A 12,766-nucleotide genomic window follows, 5' to 3' on the forward strand; every position below is an offset into this window, starting at 1 on the left:
TATGAAGTCAAGAGAGTAAATTATTTTCCATGATGTCACGGGTTTTGATATGCTGGGAGGTTCACAAGTCAGTAACAAGGTCTGATAGACCACATATAAAGAGTGATGGGGTTTCTTATGGTCCAATCCCTAAATTCCCATGATGTTTGGGTACTGACCAGTTAAAAATGGTAAAGCTGCTTGTGAAGCAAACTTTGTTTTCTGGAAATTCATCTGTCAGCGCATGAGGGAGGTTTGCTACTCACAAATTCATGTGTTACACATTTAACAACATGCACTCCTTCGAGTTAAACCTCACCACTTGAATGGTTAATTTCTTTGGAAACAATGAACTGACTATAATGGATGGTATATCTAAGAGGCACAAGTACCCTTAGGATATTCATCTCTACCATGAAAATCAAATTTTAAACTTATGCTGTATTGAATATAATGAACAACAACAGCGATGCATCCTATTGTTAAGATGAATGACACAATGTTCTGACGTCAGGGATTCAAAAGCTCTATCCATGGGTATGCAATGCAGACATTCCTCTATGATAATGTCATAATGTGTATTAGTATTTAAGCTGATAATTTTCCTCTACCACTGCAATCACTATTAGCAGTCCATTTAGCATTAAAAAGGACTCTTATATAACAACACAGAATGTAATTCATTTTACACATTCATGATATATACCATTTTTACAAGCTCGTAGCAACACATTGTTGCCCTGCACTGGCACCAAAACACTGTTATTTTATCTTGACTATAATTATGGTGATCAACACTGCTGATGTATAAGATGCCCAGGATTTGTTCTTATGTCAATACCACAACTACCAATGTGTTCATCATTCTTGTGCACACTAATGGCCCCTTACATGTCTCTATCAGTCAATGTTAATTGAAATTTAAACCTTTCTGTCTTCTCGTATATCTTCTAAAGCAAGTAAAAGGCTTTTTGGTGTAATTTGCCTAAAAAGGAAATTGCCTTTTTCCTGACTTCTTGTACACACTTCACACCTTTAATTATTCGTCTTGTTTTTTTTAGGCTCAGTCTCAGGCTATATTTGATTTAACCATAAAGTTTTGATGACAATGGAATGTTCTTAAGAATACAATGTACACTCTTAGTTTTCTGCTTTTCTGTGAAAATCATTTCAACTTCTGTACAGGTATCCCGCTGGATCACTATCACGACGTCCAGTTGATGCATTGCTTTCACATGAGCATACATGGTCAAAACTACTATATGTGAGAGTGCATATTTCATGCGCTCACATGGGCCCTGGGGCCGATAAGGCCACACATGCGCATACATGACATAGTGTATGGCGTGTTTATTCTGTTTTGAGTTTTGTTTGCTGCTTTGGTTTTCTTTGCACTTTCATATCGTGTCCTTAAGATGTTCTGCTGCCAGGGTCTTGCTGCGTAATAAAGTGGTAATTTAGAGAAAAAGAAACCTGTGTCACATATAATACACAAACTTAGCATAACGAGATCTGTCTTCCTTTCTCTACTTTATTTTCACTAATTTAACATCTTGATCATGTACAAATGACTGCGTGCATCGCATTTTTCAAGTACATTCACCATTGCTGGCATCACTGGTGTAGAGTAAAATATACGAAGACACAATTAGCACGCTAAATAAAATTAATAAAAAAGGAAAGAGTTGATGATCCACGAAATAGAGTGCACAAAATATTAGCAATTATGTGAATAATTGTCACAAATTATAGGCATTTACTTGTATCTTTGTGTTCGATGATCAAACATGACGGCTTTCTTGTTATTGTTCATCTTTGTACTTTATGGTCAAGTTCCTGCTCGCAATCACCAGCAACAAGATTGTTCTTGACGAAGTTTTGTGCCAAGTTTGTAAATGCATTTATGTCATTGTGCGCTCAAAAATTGTTCAACTGATCTCTTGAGAACTTTAACTTGTACGCTCAAGCGGAATGACCCGATGCGAAATGTACTAAAAGCTCACCACCACTGATCAGCTACCGCGAACGGCGAGTACATTTGTAAGTTGTTTGAGCCTATCCGAAAAAGCCGAATGCATGTTGACTTTCTCTTTGCAGGTTCTCTTGAGGGAAACCAGACGAACATTCGTTGTTTGGAAAACATGTGCCCAGGGAGCCGGATATAATTTTCCGATGTGACTCGGGTAACTCGCAGCAGCATTCTCGTCACCAGAGCCTCTTGGAGACCGGAACAAGAAGTTAGCGCCTGCGCAAATACGACGGATGTGAGGTTTGTGGCGGTCTACAGCTTGCGCACGGGCAAATTACAGTGTGCATCTATCGAAACTATCGCGGCGAAAAAAATGCACTTGAAGGAAAAGATACCCGTCCTTATTCTTCCCCCTGTTACACTGCCGAAGACTTTTAATCCCGCTAGCTGCTCACAGCAGACTAATTACTGTGCAACGCCATAAAATGCGATTCTATTCAATGCCACAATGGCTTAATGAAGACTGCGATAACCGTGATAACTCATAATTAGTCATATCTTAGGGCTTTTCGAATTCTGGTCTGTTCAGCGACCCGTACACACCTGATTCGTCTCTTTCTCTCTCGGAAGTGATCTCCAGAAGAAATTGTCCCGCAACGCCAAATCGAATGACTCGATGTTACTATAAACGTTCAGCTTTTTTACGCTCTCGATTCAACACTGAGTGCATTTGACAGCCGAGTGAGATCGAGCGTTTCCGTCAATTTATTGGAACATGTTAGAAACATGTTTTCTCAAAACAGGATGAATAATGTTTCTCAGAAAGACATCCTAGTGGATGTTCAGTATTGCTGACGCGAGATTGTCAGTCGACACAAGACGAAAGAGCGAGGCTAGTGATCATGACTTCTGGCTGTCTCCGAAATTTAAGCGTTTTAATTTCACAGAGTTTGTTTTATTTGTTAACCATATTTTGAGGTTGAAAGTTTGCTTTGTGAGTTTCTCTTCCGTTACTTTTCTCGTCAAGAGTGAAGAGGTTTGAGTTCTCTTAAATTGCAGATGTCTTGAACGGAAAAGGTTCGAAGAACTGTTAAATTAAATATGCACAAAATCACAGGAAAAACGAATAACATGACAAAACAAATAACACGCGATGGAATTCGACTTTCTGGTGGAAGATGGTTAACCGACCGTCTTGAAAAAAACTTTCCGAATGGTCAAAAGCTCATCTCGATTGAACAGACAGAGTCGAATAATTAAAGTCAACTTCAATGATAGAGTTATTTTCCACGAAAGGTTCGATTAACCGGTAGTGAAATGTGGTCACAGGCGTGTTTATTATTCACGAAGGTCAAAATATTAGCACAATGATAATGGCCACGATGACATCCAATTTAGATGACTTCACCATCAGGGAACGAAAACGTCCTTTCAGATTAGGCTTTTCTGCCACCTTAAATATTTTGTGATTATCGAAGCATTCTATTTACTAGATTAAGACACACGACCGCACAGGGTTTGATTTATTACAAATTAATGGACAGTAATAGAAGAAGAAAGCAATACTAAAACATGAAAATATACGAAAATCTATAAAATATCCCCAACAACCCTACGTATGGGAGACGCTATTGTCCTGGCATGCGAAATGTTCACTTCCGGTTGCTGAACGCATCTCATCTCCCGTGCTTAAGTTCCCTAAAATTAGTTTCACAACGGATGTCCTTTGGCCATTGATTCCAAATGTCAGCTGAAATGTCAATAATTCTGTGGAAAGAACTAAGAATATTTACATCTGTTGTTGGAAACATTATTTGCCGAGGAAGCTACTGAAATGTTTCTAAACAGAAACATTTTTGCTTCCCGGGAAGCAAATTTTGCTTTCGCAACAAATACTTCCTGGGGCCGCAAACGGGGAGGCTGTTACTCCCATAAGGTTGTTTTCTCGTTTGCGGCCGCCTTTAGACTTCCTAATGCGGTGTCGATCAACGGCAAAGAATACGTGACGGCAACATTTGCGCTTTTCCAGAAATCAAAATAAGAAACTTAGCTTCTGTGATCTTAGTTCATTTCTTGCCTTTCAGCTAGCTAAGAGTATCAAGTAACTTCTAAAAAGCAAGAGACAGAGAGAGAGAGAGAGAGAGAGAGAGAGAGAGGTTTGAAGATAAGAGAATTTTCATGGTTTTATGACCAGCCGCAACCCGCGTAAAAAGAGCCAAATCGATCATCCTCGAATCGTTTAACTCGCTAATACGTTATGACCGGTTAACATCCTATAATCTGGTTATTTCATTCAATGCGCCGAGTTCAAATGATGTCGCTGTCGAATAAACTCCGTTGGCAAAAATTTTCGCTACAACTTTTTTTCCAATTCAACCAATGCGGCGCTTTATCAAAACATTGAGTTGTGGGGCATGACTCACCTACTTACAGACGAATCTCTTTCTCTTCAATCTCGAAATAAGACGGTGAAAGTTCTAACTGTTGAAATCTAAAAACTCGTTACAATTTTACATGTTTACCGGATATGCCAGATACCTTCTTGTAAATTCCGTGTTTGTGACATTATTTCGGCTGCTCTCTGTAAGGGGCGGACCATTAGAAATTACGGGAGGGGGGGGTAAAAAATTTTCAGTGGATGAATTTTTTTTTTAGTGCAAATTGTCTGCATAAATTTGTTTTCGACGTGAAAGTTCTGCACTTTTTTTTTTCAACAGCACTTCTTTTAATGTTAAAGAAATGCAAAGCTTCGCACAGTTTAACCCTTTCAGCCCCGATAGTGCCAAATGGCACTTATAGATTTTACTCTGTCTAACGCCAGACGATTTTACTCGTCAATGGGGAACCCCTCTGGGCTTAAAGGGTTAAGCTAACAGCGTAAAAAAACTATGTCCCCGTTTAACCCTTTCAGCCCCGATAGTGCCAAATGGCACTTATAGATTTTACTCTGTCTAACGCCAGACGATTTTACTCGTCAATGGGGAACCCCTCGGGGCTTAAAGGGTTAATTACAGTACTGCTCAAGGTGACAGTCCTTTTGGAGTCTTGATTTTCTCGAAATTTGAGTATCGCGATTATCGAGAAAGAAATGAGCTATTATAAAAGGTATCGCACCTCATGCCTCGAGGGACGTTTTTTCACTTGTCAAGGAAACTCGGCTTCGTCGTGTTGGTCGATACTATTCTTTACAGTTGAACGCAATATAGTACGTATATTCGGTGTTGTTTTTTCGGTCGAAGATAAAAACGTCCTGACCAATCGACAAATGGATCGTGCTTCAATCGAGTTCACTGCCAGATTTACTGCCAAAAACCACAGATTGTGTTGGTCTTGGAATGCAGGGTGGGGGCCCTACAAGAGCCGTTTGATGTTTTACCTGTAGAGTACAATGTTGAACGCTTGACCTACTGTATTTTTCCCTGCGGTGTGCAATGCAGGGTGGGGGCTCTTGAAAGAGCCGTTGTCCACTGGTACTTGTAATGACATAGACAAAGCAACATTAACTATAAATCCCACCTTGCAAGGCCACATCAAACAGCAAAGTATACACAGTGGGACAAGATGTATCCCTGAGGGGTTAAGGGCTGTCCACCAGTGCACTTTACAAGGGCTGTGCCCGCCTGCCCTCTCTCCCAGAGAAAATGTGTCAGTTGCGTGCTCTAGTAGAGAAAATGTGTTTTTTTTCCAATATTTATGTATTCTTATAAAAACTGAAGGACAGGGAACATATGTACCTCATGTCGAATCTTGTTTTAGCTTTTCTAAGATTGGACAGGCTTTTTCCCTTTTCTGGTATGTAGCCTTGGTTTGGCTGTTATTAAAGCAGGGCTCCTTTTTTTTGTCTGATTTGGTCGTCTGATTTCCAGCACATTTTTAAGGGGTGCATTGTGCCATTAAAGAAAGAGATTTTCTTATAAAACACAGCCAAATCTGAACAAATCTGGCTATTAAAAAGTCAATTTTTTTAGAATTTGAACCACAGCAAGCATTTTCCAGTCCTTCAATATTTTTTATATTACCCAAGTTGTTGAAAGTTTAAAGTACAGCTGAATACATAAAGTAAGATTATTTTATTTGATTAATTATTATTTAATATATATTTAACATATTACTTGAATTTTAACATTTGAAGTGGTTGTTTAGATACATATAAAGCGAAAAATCAGATATAATGAATTTCTTGCAACATCCAAACAAGATATAATTATAATTAGTTTGTGAGTGACTTTGGTTCCTAACTTGTTTAATATTGTTATGGTTTCAAAAGAAATATTGTTGAAGGTTTGTTATAGTAAAATTATTTTATATTTCTTCTACATTTGAAATATGGTTCTCCTTAAGCGAGGAGGACATCAGATGTAACCTGTTATATTGTCACTTCCAAAAACATCAATACATGCAAAATTTAATCAATTGATAGAAGAGCAGGCTTTATCCTTGACATGTATATAAAAACTACTTGACCTTGTGTTTTGATATTATACTTTGATCAGTTTACTGGCAGGATTTTTTTTTTAAAGGTGAATTTTTTTTTTGCAATTTTCCTTTGCAGGAATTTTTTTTGGGAACTGTCACCCCCCCCCCCCTCTCCCGTGATTTCTAATGGCCCGCCCCTAACAAATCCTTCTTGTTAAGATAACAAATGAAAACATGATTAACTTTGATAGATTTTGCAAAGGTAATTTAACGTACGTTTCATCATTTCAAGGTCAAAAATGCATTCACAGGGAACTAAAATGCCCGGCTACAAGCCGGAAAAATGCAGTCTCATTTATCTACAATACTCGTCACATTTGTTGGAACACCCATCCCCGTTTCCCCCTTCCTCCAATGTTGATTTCCACAACTACTAGTAGTCGCCCGAAAAATTCTCACACAACATTGAATTGGGGGAAGGGGGATGTGGGATGAAATACGATCTTGTAACACGATGATTCTGACCATTCGCTCAGTGTTCCAACTAAATATGTCTAGTATTGTAGGTATCGGAGAGGCTGAACATTTACGCACGCATGCGCTGACGGAATGTTTGAAGACGAGACGAGAAAAATATGCAGTACCTCCAGACGTGGCGCTGGAGCGTCGTACCAAACGAGTCATCCCGGGATTTCGGCCCGTGCGATCGCTTTTGGACGCAGTTGGCCCTTCGCTGCTTTCTGCTACCGACCTCGCCTCCCGGTACGGCATTGAGGGAGGGATATGTCGGCCCCTAAACCATATGAGACAAATCCCACGCCTACTCACAGCTCCAAACCGCCCTTGTCATTACAATTTAACGTAAGATTTCCATGGCTTATATATTCAAGAGAAAAGTCATTTTATCTGTCATATGGTAAGCACTGGAGTCGCAGATTACAAAGTGCACGCATGCGCCCTGCCGAAGGGAACAGACATGCATGCATAAAACTTTATTTCATGTCGAATTTCAGAATAATATCTTCGAGACATTACAGCTAACATACATGATATATACAGATACATAACTAAATATTAAATAACATTTAAAGATATATTAATCAAAACGAAAAGCCGCTGTACAAAATCCGGCCCTGGATTAGTTCAGTGGTACGGGAAAAATCAGATAACGCATTTCGCAACGTACTTAGTAAAAACGTAAGAAAAAGAACTAAGACCATAACTGGTTGTTCTAGGTTTATTGAGGGACAGAATGTAATTTCCACGAACATCATGCGTAAGAAGAGAACGGGAGAGGAAACGTATTTTTCATATATGCAGGACAAGCCTTTTCTTTCTTTAACTACTTTTATACAATAATATGAGGAAATTTTGAATGCGCTTATTGCATAGAGATGTAGAGTTTGACTTAAGTGGTACGTAAGAGTACAGGTAATCGCAAATATAAATCTCATTACTCTCTTATTTACATTATACCGTTTCTTGGACAAGAAATTAGTAAAGGCCAGGCCGAATTTCCTATGATAAAAGGTCTACGTTAACAGCACGCACCTTGGTTACTCCTTAGTATCCGCCTAGAAATCTACTTCTCGCTACTTTTTCCTCATTTGATGAGGACCAGTCTTCGCTTGCCCCTTCATGCCCAAAAGGAATTCTGGGTAATTCGGCCGTTCCATGACAAGGGAAGACCCCCAATTCACATTTCATAGATTTTCTTATGAGTGTGGAGCCACCCAGTCCTACCGGCAAAATACAGCATCGGTTGAAGTTTTAAGCTTTCAAAGCTTGCTCAAATTGTATCGGTAGGTCTTGGAATTCGTCCACAGAAAGGCCAGAGAGACAACTTCCCTGGTGCTGTGAACCGCCATGTTTACAACAGAGCAATGTAGGCGTTCCAGTCTGCATGAAATCATCTCTCACCTCTGTCTCGAGAAGACCAGACACGCACGATTCTTACGTTACGTTTATGCCCCTGTAGAATAAACCGAAATCTCAACTCCTTGACAAAAGTTAACCAGCATCTTAATATTTTTGGTAGGCTACAATGTTGTCTGAGTATTGGTGTGCGTTGGTATGAAGCCGTGCGATGCAATATACGCCGTGCAATATTCCAACAGTTTTAAACTCGTGTGATGAGTACATTTTGTCCTCTGAACACTTTAATAGGCTCTATTCCCACACGGACTGACATGATTATCAAGTGCAACGGTCAGCGTTGATTGACATATTTTACACACCAAGGAGTCAGAATAGCTATGCAAATATATTACGGACCCTGAAGACGTTTCTTTCTGCGACAGGACTGACTAAATCAGTTGTAGCAAAAGAACAGTTCATCGGCAATGGTTGGTGCTCTGCTTTTGAAAAACTCAGGCTGAAACCCTGAAAATATAAACGACAAGTCTGTAATTTCCCTGTTAAAGTGCAAAACGAGTCCATTGTTTGTCATACCCGACTTTTGATCATACCACTGTTTACCTTCATTAATTAGGTTAATTTATGTATGCACAATGGTGAAATAAATCAATGAATGCTTTCCAAATTCTGCCCCTCTAATGCTTGTTATAAGGAAGAAATGCATAGGCTTGAAAATATGACAACGTAATAAGACATTTGCAATCACTGGTCTGTGATGACATGGTTTCGAATCGTGAATCTCAACGGTTCACCATGGTGAACCGTCGGTGAGCTGAAAGATAAACAGTTCATTTCTTTAAACAAACGATTCACCATGGTGAACCGTGCCGCAATAGCAGGAAATGTTACGGGATTTTTTTGATTTCACATTTACAAACTAGTTTAGATTACAACCTCGGGATAGGATGGTTCTTATGCCCGGAAACTCTTTCCCCCTTACATATCGAGCTAAAGTATCTGGTGAATCGCACGGTGAATCGTTGACAATCACTTCTCAATTGCAATTTGCATACATTAAGTCCATTTTAATTTAATCATCCTGTAAATTCTTCTTGAGTTGGTACCAGCTCCACATCGGCACCACTCGATATATTATTAACCGAACCTCACAAGACGTCAGCGACCCCACCTCTCTAGCTTTATTCCCTTCGCTAACCGTTGTCACGCCTTCAAATGCCAACATCAGTACCAGTGCAAGGAAGATCGCCCTTATTTTGCTCGATTCTCGTCTCGATAATAATTAAAGCCCCCGATGTCATGTGTACGCTACGTTAATCAAAGTACACAGTGTCAACTAATTTACATGGAAATGCGGTACACAGCATATTGTTCCTTTACACATCACATAGTATTTATAATTATTTGGCCTTCTAAAAACTCTCCAACACATATTCCTTGATTATCATCATGTTCAGACCAACTGCCCACCTTTTTAAATACAAAGCATGCGAAGAGAAATTCCGTTTATCTTAGTAACAAGTTGATTTCTTTTCTAAAGAGACTTGACTTCTGATCTACGCCTCTACAGATTTGCCAATTTCCTTAAAGCAAATACATGTAGGTATCGGAGAGGGTGAACATTTACGCACGCACGCGCTGACGGAATGTGTGAAGACGAGACGAGAAAAATATGCAGTGCCTTCAGACGTGGCGCTGGAGCGTCGTACGAAACGAGTCATCCCGGGATTTCGGCCCGTGCGATCGCTTTTGGACGCAGTTGGCCCTTCGCTGCTTTCTGCTACCGACCTCGCCTCCCGGTACGGTATTGAGGGAGGGATATGTCGGCCCCTAAACCATATGAGACAAATCCCACGCCTACTCACAGCTCCAAACCGCCCTTGTCACTACAATTTAACGTAAGATTTCCATGGCTCATATATTCAAGAGAATAGTCATTTTATCTGTCATATGGTAAGCACTTGGTAAGCACTGGAGTCGCAGATTACAAAGTGCACGCATGCGCCCTGCCGAAGGTAACATACATGCATGCATAAAACTTTATTTCATCTCGAATTTCAGAATAATATCTTCGAGACATTACAGCTAACATACATGATATATACAGATACATAACTAAATATTAAATAATATTTAAAGATATATTAATCAAAACGAAAAGGCGCTGTACAAAATCCGGCCTTGGATTAGTTCAGTGGTACAGGAAAAATCAGGTAGCGCATTTCGCAACGTACTTAGTAAAAACGTAAGAAAAAGAACTAGGACTATAACTGGTTGTTCTAGGTTTATTGAGGGACAGAATGTAATTTCCACGAACATCGTGCGTAAGAAGAGAACGGGAGAGAAAACGTATTTTTCATATATGCAGGACAAGCCTTTTCTTTCTTTAACTACTTTTATACAATAATATGAGGAAATTTTGAATGCGCTTATTGCATAGAGATGTAGAGTTTGACTTAAGTGGTACGTAAGAGGACAGGTAATCGCAAATATAAATCTCATTACTCTCTTATTTACATTATACCGTTTCTTGGACAGGAAATTAGTAAAGGCCAGGCCGAATTTCCTATGATAAAAAGTCTGCGTTAATAGCACGCACCTTGGTTACTTCTTAGTATCCGCGTAGAAATTTTCTTCTCGCTACTTTTTCCTCATTTGATGAGGACCAGTCTCCGCTTGCCTCCTTCATGCCCAAAAGGAATTCTGGGTAATTCAACCGTTCCATGACAAGGGAAGACCCCCGATTCTCATTTCATAGATTTTCTTATGAGTGTGGAGCCACCCAGTCCTACCGGCAAAATACAGCATCGATTGAAGTTTTTAGCTTTCAAAGCTTGCTCAAATTGTATCGGTAGGTCCTGGAATTCGTCCACAGAAAGGCCAGAGAGACAACTTCACTGGTGCTGTAAACCGCCATGTTTACAACAGAGCAATTTAGGCGATCCATTCTGCATGAAATCATCTCTCACCTCTGTCTCGAGAAGACCAGACACGCACGATTCTTACGTTACGTTTATGCCCCTGTAGAATCAACCGAAATCTCAAGTCCTTGTCAAAAGTTAACCAGCATCTTAATATTTTTGGTAGGCTACAATACTCGCCACATTTGTTGGAACACCCATCGCCGTTTCCCCCTTCGTGAATGGGGGAAGGGGGATGTGGTATAAGCTACGATCTTGTAACACGATGATTCTGACCATTCGCTAAGTGTTCCAACTGAATATGTCTAGTATTGTCATACATGTCCAATACTCCTTAATAATGAGATTCCTGGTACGTCACAATAGACATCACAAAGTGTCACAAAGTGTCCCGCTCTTTAAGTCTCGCAAAACTGTTACTATTTTTTTAAGGATTAAGGTTGGGCGACACTTTGTGATGTCTATTGTGAAGTGTCATGAATCTCATTATGTCGGAGTATTGGACAACCCTCAGTATTGTAGCTTTCCATGAATGCAAATTCCACAATGCTAAAAATCATTTTGTGCTTCATGCTCCATACAGTATGCCTAATATTGTTGGCAAGGCATTGCCTTGGGCGAGCTCCGTTTGCTGGGACACAAATAATACTCCATCTGTTTGAGATACTTTTGACCAAGACCTGATGGGCTAGGCCGTTTATTGAAAATCAGCATGGTAACCTAGGAAATACCCAAATATATAAAGACATGATCCTTAGCAAAGGTGAAGACAAACCCGACATCCAAAAGAAATCAAAGATCTAGAGAAATTCCCGGATGACAGGGATGCCTAAACTGCAACATGGGAAACAACTAACTTATTATAAGCATAAATCCATTTATTTCCTCCGGGCAATAAATTTCTTGTATTAGCTCAAAGTTAATAGACGGGAATGGTTATGAAACCCGACAAATTTCTTTGTTTTAGGTGTTTGTTCTCTTTTTTGGCCTTGACCGTACACAACACAATAGTTGTTTACTCCGTAATGAGGAACTAACCAATAGAAACGTGTTGATTACGTAATTCATGCATAGCATATGAGCGCAAAACAAAAGATTGTGCACGGTCGTGGACTTTCCAATATAAATCTTGGCATCTTTGTTTGCTCCTTTGATGCTTGCCAAGCTTCAAAACCAGTCCCCTCTCAACTTAACTATGATTAGCTAAAGTGCACACTGCAATCGTGGACGAAACTCATTGGAAAGAGGGAATAACTCAATTAGCCCCAGGACCCCACGCCGTTTCCGGCTTGGTGTTGACTGGTATTGGTTGTAATTCGATCACTCGTCTCGTTCAGTAGTTCGAGTAGCTTTATCCTTTAGTGTTTTAATCTCGTTTACTGGTTCGTTATGGCTGCAGCTGCTGGAAAACGCAAGACAAAGGGCCCATCCTTGCCCTCGGGTTTGTTTATGACCTACCTTCCTTCGAACGGCCGCCACACAGCGCTCCGTCAACCAAATTTGCGCCGCAGATCGATGACATTACTGCATGTGGTTCCCCAGCTTCAAACGCCGCCCCCGGCAATTCTTCGGATTTCCAGTTTCTCAACCTACAAAAAGAGAAACA

This window comes from Montipora capricornis, chromosome 8 (assembly GCF_036669925.1).
Source record: "Montipora capricornis isolate CH-2021 chromosome 8, ASM3666992v2, whole genome shotgun sequence".
NCBI lineage: Eukaryota > Metazoa > Cnidaria > Anthozoa > Scleractinia > Acroporidae > Montipora > Montipora capricornis.